Source organism: Pristis pectinata, chromosome 5 (genome assembly GCF_009764475.1).
Source record: "Pristis pectinata isolate sPriPec2 chromosome 5, sPriPec2.1.pri, whole genome shotgun sequence".
NCBI classification, from domain to species: domain Eukaryota; kingdom Metazoa; phylum Chordata; class Chondrichthyes; order Rhinopristiformes; family Pristidae; genus Pristis; species Pristis pectinata.
In genome coordinates, this window is record NC_067409.1 from 106452699 (window position 1) to 106464958 (window position 12260).

Genomic DNA, 12260 nt, shown 5'->3' on the forward strand with positions numbered 1-12260 from the left:
CTTTTATTTAATTTGAACTACTGACTATATTTTCCAGCAATTTTTTACTGAGGCGCTTGACTCCTTACATAAATGGGGAGCCATCCAGTTCAGAAAATATCCATTCTCACTCTGGCTGCTAGTCTCCACGCAAGGAGAGGAAGCTGAAGTCAACTCTTCTTGGTGGGTAGATTCCATTGCCTTCCTCGTACAAATTCGTGGAATGAGTCAGAAATGTTGACCAGTTACTTTCCCTGACAGTTCTGACCCCACTCTGGGTTACAGTTGTGGTTCCAACATGTGGTGGATCCCTAGCAGAAGTGGACTTTCCACAAACATTTATCCCCCTGTGACTGAGACTGCCTGCTCAGAGCCCTTCTCCCTCTTCTGATAAGTGCTCTATCTCTGCAGAATTTCTCTTCCCCTGCTCCCTGTTGCACTCATATCCCAGTGATACGACAACCAAAGCTATCATACAGCAAAATGACCGGCATTCGTTCATTAAATTTAACCCTAGATCCTGGCACTGTTCCCATGAGTTCTCAAACTCCAATGGTGTCCAAAAGTAAAAGTCTGCCAAATCTGTGCACTAGCTTGTGTTCCAGTCAATAATCAACAAACCTGCAAATCTTTGAGGATTCCACCAAATAGTGTAGTTGAGGACTTTTTCTTTCTCTTAACGACATGGTTCCCTGTGCATGCTTCGCACATGGTGTAAGTCAGATCACTGATGTGTCATTGGTAAGGCTGACTTCAAATCAGCACTGACTGAATTTGACATCATGATCTGCCTTCTCTGCATAATTCCAGCATGCACAAAAAATGCACGTACTATTTGTGGGTGGTGTGAATTATACAAAAAATGTGCACATGCTATTCACAAATGAAGCAAAAAGGCATTGCTGGCGAACCTTAGTGCCCAATGCTGGCAAACCTTAGTGCCCATTATTATGGGCATTTACTCCTTGATTCCTCCAAGACCCAGAATGTCAGCTTGAGTGCCTACAACCAGCGATTCAAACCAGGGAGAGACAGGGCGACTCAATAAATCGATTCTGAACATTGGAAAAGTTAATGCATAACCAGATTAGGGTGACCATTTCACACCATGAGGTATAGCCATAGAAACTAGTCAACATAGATTCCCTTGGGTGGTCCTTGAAATATACATATTTAATAGACAGTGAATCAATGATTATATTTGTCAAAAATTATATATCTATACAGCAGCACACTGGTAAATGGCAAGACTTCAGTTTACCACATTTTCTAAGAGCGCTGTGCAAACAAAATTCAGGAAAGGTCAAGGCAGATAATAAAAGAATGCCTAACTACCCGAACAGATAATGTAGCAAATATTATAAGCTCTGTTCGGGGCAATAGTAAAATACAGAACATGACAAACAGCCAGAATAATTCGCAGAATTCACTGTAAAGTGCTAAAAGTTGCATTCAGAAGTAGCATGAGGGCTCTCTGCCCCCTGGTGGGACAGAGCTCAAACTGCAGCACTGAACCTGCGGACGGTGAAGGCACCCTCTGGTGGCGGAACAGAGCAGAAGGCGTGTCGTTTCTTTGTATCTTTCGTTGGGATTTATTAGTTTAATTTATTTTGCTATTCATGACACTTTAAAGAACATTATGCAGGTGTTACGCTAAAGGTTATGGTAGAATTGTTTTTCATGATTTCACCTTTGCTATAATATTTGATTGCCTTTGCATTTTTAACATTTTTCGAGGGTATCTTTTCTCCCTCGCCTTGGGGTTAGAGTCTGGGGTGCTGATTTGTATTCTTCAGTTTGAAGGAAAGGGAAATGTTTGCATTATCGTAATGTTGGCTTTTTTTATGTGACAACGATAGATGTTAAACTATTCAAAAGAGTGAACGCGCACAATCGAACCAATCGTTTGCCCACAAGAATAAATACTTCATCTCAGGGGAAATTAGGGTGAGCATATTTAGGTCAAAATATGGAAAATACCAAAGCGAAAGTGGATTTTTTCTGGCTGGTTATTAAATCTACATTAGACCAAAGCAGAACACGGTTTGCGACCTGTGTCTCTGCAGAGCAGCGTAAGGAAGAGACGTGCTTCAGAACAGGCAGAGAGAGGCTGTGTACAATCACCAAATAACATTAACTTCTCCCCTGTCTCGCTGTCCAATTTATGTTAACACAGAGCTCGTTCAAAGGGAAACCTATCAGTTCCTGTAAGCAGTGTGTGAAACCCACTTAAGTTCCCAAATGACTGCCCTCCCTATCTTCTCTTCGTTGGTGGAAAGTTTGTATTAATTGGCATCAAAATTAAACTGAATAATTTCTGTGCCTTTTGTTCGTTGATTATCAACAGAGAATAGGATTGCTTTGGGGGGGGGGGGGAACATTTGAACTGTAAAAGTAAAATGAAATTGTCCTTTTTCAAATAACGTGGAACGGATACAAACGGCTGAGGAGGCCCTAGAATGTACAATACTGCCCAGGTACCCTGAGAACTTGTTTCATTCCCTCGCTGGGCCCGGTGATTTAAACGCTTCAAATGCATTACACATCAGTCGGCCGAAACTGTGATTAACTTCGCGAGTGAGAAAGATTGGAGAAGCGTAAATGAAATGAAATGCCCATCGTGTTTCACGAGTGCACGGTTAATTCCATGATGGGGGAGGGGGGTCAAAATAAAATAAATGGAATTGCACTTTTATTTAGTGCTGCTGACTTCGGATACATTAATAGCTCAGTGGCCATGTTACACTTTAAAAGTATCAACACTGAACGCCAAGAATAAAACTCACTGTGAATGGCGCGGATTAGAGAAGGCAGCGTTGTATGTGATAAATGCATTTCACATTTTGTGAAATGTGAATTACAGGCGTTACATGTCATATTAAGGATCTTTGCAGTTTGCAGTACAAGTTTAAAGGCTGAGTTTTTGAGAAGGGATATTCTATTATTGACATTTCAATAAAGGAGATTGATAAAGACTCATTTATTTTGGATGTGACTCGGGCATTGGTCATTGAGGGCCTTAATCTCACCGCCATGAATGTCACCTCGGTCCTATTCAATCCGGGTTAGATTGTTGCCATAAAATCCTGCTCCTTATCCGGGATGAGTCTGATTCACAGCGAGCTAAAGACAGTGTTAAGTAGTCAAAGAGATGAGGGGAATTTACAGACGAGGTTGACTGTGCCCTGATGCAATGTACGTGGAACAGTGGCAGTATCCGGGAGATGAGCTAAGGCTGTTGCAGCAGGAGCTGCGAGGTATTTGTTGACGATTTGCATCTAGCCAAGTCTCCCCCTTTTTTTTTACTGTGAATGGCATTTGGAAAACGAGAACTTTAATATCTGAATTCTGGAGCTATTTCCTGCCTTTTACGGGCTGTTTTTACAGAGCCCACAGTAAGCTTGCTCTCCATGTAATCATTAAAGCACAGCAAATGGCTTGTACGCTGCAAAGGGAGCTGCAGCATGGAATTCAGGGCAAACTTGTAGGAAACGGGAGCAAAGCACTGAAGTGAAGAATGTATTTTTACTTTTACTGGTCGAAAGATAAACACTTAGAAGCACACTTATTGAGGGCAGAAATAAATGCAGCTATTTTGACATGGAACAGGGATGTTTACAATCATTACCAATGCTGGAAGCAGAGAACACTGACATTAAAATAAATGCTTCCTGCAAACTTTCTGGGACCTTCAAAGGGACTGATTTAATGGTGCTCCATAGAGTAAACCCCTTGGTGACCATTTTTACCTTCTCCATTCCCATCCTTCACCATTTTCTTGAAGCCTTCATGTGAGCAGTCCAATTACAAACCTTATTCCAATATTTTAATTACGGTCATATGATATGAGAAGTAATTTAACATTGGCATTTTTGCAAACTGCCATCAGCACAGAATTAATCAATAAATCATTGGCTTAAATGGCAATTTGCCAGCAATTTTCTCCCTTCCATTCCTTGCAAAGGCCCAGCTTCTTGCTGAGGTGCAAAACAGCTGTGTCAGTGAAAACAGTGCTGTGCTTTCTTTTCAGTCTAACACTGGGCAGACAGAGTAACGTGAATTAGTGATTAGTCTTAAAATAGGATGTTCTATCTCTGTGACTGAAGACTAACCAATATGCAAACTCAATCTATTCAATAACCATTTTTATTCTAGATGACGCTTTTTGACTGACATTCAGTCTGTAACCTGTCTGACATATTGGTTCGTACCACTTTAGGAACTGTATCATGTTCTCTGTGCAAATTTTGCAATAATATTTAGGGGAAAAGTTTCCAGAGTGTCACCTTCTGCCTCTGGGGAGAAGCTGCCTACCTGGATGGTAGTAGTCAACAGTAGAGAAATAGTGCCTCTCTCCAAGTTTTCATGTTTGATAAAGTACTTTGTTATTTTAAATCTCTATCCTTCATTATTTTAGTGAGTGAATAAGTAGTGAGACTCATGGAGAAATAAAAGATTACTTTATGCAAAGTCATTCCTCCCTCCCCCTTTTGCAGACTGAGAATTTGGACAAATTTGGTTATTGCTAATCTGATCTATTAAAGCTGTCTTGAAGAGATATTATAGGGAGCAGCATGTACAAAGACCTGGTACTGCCAGTGGAGTCTCAGCAGCAGGTAACATCATAAAATCATGGGCCATACACCCGCAATAGTTTCATAGATCTTTCATACCATCGGAGAACCTTTCTGACAACATGTACCTTGGTATGACACCAGCTGTGGCATGGAAGGTCACTTGTGGAGGAACGTCCCTCAGAGGATTGTGAATCTTTGGAATCCTCTACCTGCAAAAAGGTGGGGAGGTGGAGTCAGCGAATGTACTCAGGGCAGAGAACAAACTGAAGGGGAGTCAAGGGATATGGAGGGAGTGGGGAGGCCAAGGCTGGATCAGCCATGATCTCTTCAAGTGGCAGAGAAGGCTTGCAGGTGCTACTCTCACTCCTGCTTCTGTTTCACATATTCTTGCGTTCTTGCTTATGACGGCACAATTATCAATCAAACTCAATCCAGAGGCCAGTGGACACTTCAGCTACTTGTAATACTAGGAATGAAGATGACCTTTCATGGTAATGCAAAATTCACTGTAGCTGACCAGCATCTGTTTGACACTCCATCCACTTTAACACTGACTTCAATAAAGAAGAAAGTCAGGCAGACTGTGAAAGAGGAGGGCAATTTCTGCAGTGGAATCAGTTAGCTTTTCACCCTTATTGTCTCAAGTAACTACAACACAGAAAGCTGAAAACCTGGTCTACCTAAAGGCTTCCCTTCCCTCACAAGAAGGTGCAACTGTGTAATTAGTTGACAGCTTTCCACAACACAATAGCAATGTTTTCTGTTTTAGATTACAAGCATACATTGCAACAGCAATAGACGTCATTTGAGACCACAGGCAATGATAATATCTTGCTACTTTATTTTAGCCTGAACGCAATTGTAAAACCGTCATGCTTCCTCCATGGACACAGTAAGGAGGGTTCAGATGTTGACAACTTTCCCAGATTGAGAGATAGTTGTTCAGCGATCAACACCTACCACTTCAGGTGCTGCCCCCAGTGGTACAATACAGCAGTTTACATGGCAATATGATCCTCAATAAAATGTCAATCCAAACATGAAATTCAAAATGAGAGCAGATTCCTTAAATGTGAACTAATTTACTATTATTCTGATGATGTCGTGTAGAGGGAATTGTAAACTCCATTTCAGAAGCATTTTAAATAACACATGAATGAAATTCAATCTGAAATCAGTCTCAATGCTGGATTTTAAAAACGTGCAAAATCAATTATTGTGGGCAATAACTTCATCGACTGTAAAATAACATCATACTGTGAGATAGCAACGTAACAAGTACAAGTGGTGGAAACTAGGACCTCGAAGCTACAAAGGATGATGTCCATTCCACCTCCTTGAGATTTCAGATCATGTCATCTAAAAACCTTATAAAAGTCCAAAACATTTACTACAGAACGGTTATCATTTCAGGAGCAGAAGATGTGAGAGAAAAGATTTCTATGCATTCTGTGATTTTCATTTTACTGAAGCAGCAGTATGACACAACTGAGATTCTAATCCCGAGACGCTGAGGAAAGCCCCTTGCAGGCCTAATGTGTACAGTCATGAACTATGAGCAGAGGAAAAGTCTACTCTTGGAATCCCACTCCTTTCCATTAAATGATTTATCAGGGCAGATTTATTACCACATACTTCAGCTGCAGGAACTAGACATGCTTTGAAGCCACTCTCCAGAAACAGCAGATATTTTCAGTGCCTGGAAGAACGCTGTCGACCAAACGTGTAGTGTATGAGATGCACTACACTTTGTTTGGAAGAAGCTTTGAAAGCAAAACAGTGACCATAGGCCTCCAGAAGCTCGGAAGTTTTAGTTTGTGCTTTCATGGAATGAGGCAGAAGTTGGCAATACATCATTTAATGGCCTTTCTGCGAAGCACTGCCGTGTGAATGGTGAAGGTACTCCCATGGTACTGCTAAGTAAGATTTTGGTCCAATGATGAAGAAGGTACACTGGCGAAGTCTGGGTGGAGCCTGACTCAGAGGCAAACATGGAAATATTGCCATGTGCATGCTGCCCTTGTATTCTAATTGACACAGATCACAGGTTTGGAGTGTGATGAAAAAGAAACCTTGATGATTTGCTACAGTGCTGTTGCATAGCATGGAACTTGTTGTCAGCCCATGTGATTATTAAAATATATTGAACAGTCTGGGACAGAGTAGCTCAAGCATTTGGCTGTTTGCCAGCCAGAAAGGCTCTGTTATGGGCAACAGCCAGCTGTTACTTGGATCATAGTGGAAGTGGTAGTCACTGTAACCTAGCAATTTGGGGCTGAATATGGGACAGTTTTAGTTTAATATTAAAAATCTGCAAGGGGGTCCCAATCCCAATGAGTACATACTTGTCAGAATGCAGCCTATTTTTACAATATGCCAGGATAAGTATAACAGTTGGAGCCAACATCGAGTGGTTGGAGAGCAGCCAGTCGTCAACAGTGTAGATCTGACCTTCACGTGACCAGCCAGAAAATTCCCACTTTTCAGCGAGAATAACCCAATTGCATAAGAAACCTGGTGCTGAGCATTGTACAGTGGCGCCTGTAGCTTCAGACAAAATGAAAAGCTCACCGCATCATCACATGTTGATTGCAAGTGAAGCAGCATAGCTTCATTCGCCAGCTCCCTCAGTTGAAATCGCTTTTGCCTTTCATGCCTTCACCAGTAGATGGAGTGCCCGAGTGCCGTCAGGCCACATTTTGGGAGAAACAGCAAACTAGCCATGTCTTGTTATTGTTCACTGCTCAGTTCTCAAAACAGGGCTAACAGGGAAATTTTTTAAAGTTATAATTGCATATAAGGAGGGTTGGTAAAACACAGTTGTGAATTCAGGAAATTGCAAGGAAAATATTAAAATGAGCCATAAGGATGAAAAATGTGGCGTAGCTAAACTTGGCAGCACTGAATGTATGTGGTTTCAAATAATGCTGATTACTAAACCCACCCAACCAACAGAGAGTGTGCAGGCAGGCAATTAAGATGGTGTGTGAAACATTCCTGGACTGCTCACGCTGCTTGCAATCCTAACCAGCCCTTCCGAAAGGGCAGTGACCATGTCGGCTGGAAGCCCCCAAAGCTGCACCCTGGGCTCTGCAAACACCACTTTGACTTCAGTTTTCATCAGGAGCCTTTGTGGGAAAGCCAATCCGCGGATGTTCTCAATTTTGTTTTTCAATTTCCTTCGCTGGCTCAGAAGGAGAACTTACGACTGCTCTACTGTGGGCTTCCCCCTTCCTCTTAACCACCAGTTGACCTCATGGGTTCCTGTCAGTGGTTTCCTGCTCCCCAACATCCTGCTTCTGCCAGCTGGTCTCCCATTGCCTTCCCTGGGCCCCCCACCTGAGGCCTTACACCATCCATTGACTCCCATCCAGAGTTAACATCAGAACCCCAGGCACTTCTTTCTGTCAGACATTTATCCAAAAGAAGACTTTTCTAGACTCATGTTGGAACATTTCAGAAGTGATGTTAAAGCATGTAACTGACCTTCAGCAAAGGGAACAAGCAGCAGTAACAAAATATGATGACATTTTTATTGTGAATCATACATATATATCAAAAATCTCATGAATTTACATGATTTTGAAGTAAGTCCTGTATTTTAAGATCAAGTCACCTATCATAAACTACTATGTAAAATAATCATTACACCAGGCTAGATCTCTTTCTGCTAGAGCAATAAAGCACCTTAATAAGGCAATCTAAAATATTCTCCAAAGGACGCTCATTTAGTTCACTTTCCTACACTTCCCCATTTAAATGAGAGTCCTAAATTTATCTATAATTAATTCTCAGTGCTGTAATCGTGTAGTTTGGAAACCTTCCTTCACTGACCCATTGTGCTTAATGTGCTAATACTCTTTCAATCATCAGTGAAAGCAATTTCTTCATCACAGTGAGAAAAGAAATAGTGGATCCTGTCATAGACCATTACATGTAAAACATTTTTACTGGGAATTGACTGTGTGACTAACACAAATGTCAAAAATCTTCTTGTCTGCCACTGCTTCCTTCAGCAGTAATTTATACCAGGTGACATATAAGCTACAGATGTTAGACATAATCTGCAAGAACAAAATCGGTGCCAGGAAAATGTGAACGATTCTGATAACAATCAATCATTACAGGATTAAGATCAGGCAAAATATTTTATGAAGAATGTGAGAGCCCAGCCAAATCAAGGCAGCAATCCACTTATCTCCTGATAATTGTGTGAGATTAAATTTTAACAAGAATCACAAACGCTTTTTGATTCTGAGGTTATTATAGCAACCAGACTGCAGGAAGATCTGATTGATACTTTTGGATGTATACTATAAAGTAAGTGTACAGGGGAGATCCATTAATAACGGTACTATTGTGTTGATCGTATATGATCTATTGATCCAATTAATCTCAATAACTAAATATAAAATATGTGTATCTGCTATTCCCAGATTGGCTTAAATTGTAGTCAAAATCTTATGTTGCTATCTTTTTATTCATTCCCAGGATGTAGGCACCACGGCACCACTTGCAAAGCCAACATTTAACCCTATCTCTGATTGCCCTTCAGAAGGTAGTAACGAGCCACTCTCTTGAAACACAGGGTGATCCCACAATGTTGGCAGGTGGAGAATTTTAGGACTTTAACCTAATGACAGTGAAGCAGTGGTAGGTATTTCAAATCACGGTGGTGTATGATTTGGAAGAGAAGTTGTAAGTGGCTGCATTGCCATGATTGGGTTTTGGGAATTGTTCTCAGAGTAGTCTGTACCATCACTTCATAGATGGTACATACTGTAGCTATGGTGTGCTGATGACAGAGGATGTGCGCATTTAGGGTGATATCAGTTGGTAGAATAGGGTGTAAGCAGAACAGATTGTGAGCAAAACACTTTGTTTTGCCCCAGATAGTTGTGAGCTTCTTAACTGATGTCAGAGCTCTACACCTTCAGGCAAATAAAGAGGAATGCAGCACGTGCTTCTTGTGTCTTGCAGGTGCCCAGCCTCTGATCTGCTCTTTCAGTCATCTTATTTAAGTAGTTGATCCAGTTAAATCAAAGAGTCACAGTTAAGTTTCTGTTCGATGCATTATATCCACTTCCTGTCTATATGACGGCTTTCTATTGTCATGTTTTTGTTCTACATTTTGTGCTTTTTTCCCATTATAAATACGCTTAGTCAAATGAACACTTCAGTGTAACTGCACAGTCTGGCCATTGACTTGCTATGAACCACTCAAAATGGTAAAGATTTTTAAGTAGCATTTCATTTTGTCTCAGTAATCAAAGTGTCTCAAATCCAAAACAAGGGTTTGAACAAAAGTCAGATACCTTCAATGTTCTCAGAACTTTCAGCACTTCTGAATAGAATTATTTGTTATGCATTTTAATACCTTTATTAGTCATTTTATTTGAGAACCTCTACCTTTCCTAAAATTCTGGGCTTATGATAATTTTGCTCAGTGTGGTGCTGAATTTGGATAATGCAATGTGAGCACAGAGTATATCTAACGTCCCAGGATGCAGTAGAACTATTCAGTCACACATATGCAAATGAAATGTTATCTCTTACCTTCAGCACTCTCTACTGGGTGAGTTTTATCCAGGTCATCTTGAATCAAGAAGGTAAATTTGAAAACAGTTATTGCATCCAAATCTATATTTTTGAAAAATGCATGGGAAAGAAAATGAAAAAGGTATTTTATTTTGACTGTGTACAGTAAATTTCAGAAAGTATGTCAGAGTTAGGGAGGCTGATCATAGATTGGGTGCCAACAAGTGAGGACAGAAGGAAGCAAGGATAAAGGAGTGAGATGGAGGCACAGCCACATGAAGAAAAGCATGCCACACATTTAAAGCAGCTTCAAGAACAAGCTTGATTTGTTTTTTATTATGTACTTCAATGTATGACAAATTCCATTTACCTCTCCTCGTATGTTCTCCTGAAGGCAACCTTTTGGCTGAGTTATTATTGCACACTTTCCGATGTGATCTTTCTCCATGTGTGGGCCCCACAGGCATCATTAACGAGCCAGCCCTTTCCCACATGGGGTTTCCCGTGGTGCTCACTGGAACGGCAGTTTGAAAGCCCAGGAATGTAAGAAGCTGCAGAGAGTAGTGGACTCGGCCCAATACATCATGGGCACATCCCTCCCCAGCACTGGTCGTATCCACATGAGGCACTGCCTCATGAAGGCAACATCCATCATCAAAGATCCCCACCATCCAGGCCATGCCATCTTCTCGCAGCTACCATTGGGCAGGAGGTACAGAAGCCTGAGGTCCCACACCACCAGGTTCAAGAACAGCTCCTTCCCTTTAACCATTCAGTTCTTGAACCAACCGGCACAACCCTAATCACTACCTCAGTCTAGCAACACTATGACCACTTTGATCACTTTGTATTAAAATGGACTTTTGTTTTGTTTTGTTCTAATTGTTCTTCTTGTAAAATTTATGTATAATTTATGTTTAATTTATGTTTTTCTTGTGAATGCTGCTCATCTGATACTATGTGCCTGAGATGTTGCTGCAAGTAAGTTATTTATTGGACCTAATTGACCTAAGTAAGTTATCCATGTAAGTGCATACATGTACTTGTGCATATGACAATAAACTTGACTTTGACTTTGGTTAGCAGTCAGAGCTAATTATCAGGCTGAATTTCCATTCTCCAGTCCTGAGCTGCTGAGACCAATTGTCTTTTCTACTGACACCATTTTGTCTAACCCAGTACAGGCCAAGAAACAAGTCTGAGAGCTTCTGGGCTATTTAAACTTTGTGACACACTATCTTTGTCAACTATTGTACAAGGTGTTTTAATAGAGAAAAAAACTTGCACTGATATAATGGGTGCAACATTTTTATGCAAATGACAATTCAGTGCATGCAGTGTGTTTTGAGAAATGACAGCACAATCACCCATGCATATGACATGTTTGCACGTGTCAGAATTATTGGTCAGTGCATAGAACATAGAACATTACAGCACAGTACAGGCCCTTCGGCCCACAATGTTGTGCCGACATTTTATCCTGCTCTAAGAGCTATCTAACCCTTCCCTCCCACATAGCCCCCCCCCATTTCGCTATCATTCATGTGGCTATCTAAGAGTCTCTTAAATGTCCCTAATGTATCTGGCCCCACCACCTCTGCCGGCAGTGCATTACATGCACCCACCATTCTCTGTGTAAAAAACTTGTCTCTGACATCCCCCTTATATCTTCCTCCAATCACCTTAAAATTATGCCCCCTCATGTTAGCCAATGTCGCCCTGGGAAAAAGCCTCTGTCTGTCCACTCGATCTATGCCTCTTATCATCTTGAACACCTCGATCAAGTCACCTCTCAGCCTCCTTCTCTCCAAAGAGAAAAGCCCCAGCTCGCTGAACCCATCCTCAAAAGGCATGATCTCCAATCCAGGCAGCATCCTGGTAAATCTCCTCTGCACCCTCTCCATCCTTCCTATAATTAGGCGACCAGAACTGAACACAATACTGCAAGTGTGGTCTAACCAGAGTTCTATAGAGCCGCAACATTACCCCACGGCTCTTGAACTCAATACCCCAACTAATGAAGGCCAACACACCATCCGCCTTCTTAACAACCCTATCGACCTGCGTGGCAACCTTGAGGGATCTATGGATGTGGACCCCAAGATCCCTCAGTTCCTCCACACTGAGAAGAGTCCTGCCATTAACCTTGTATTTTGCCTTCAAATT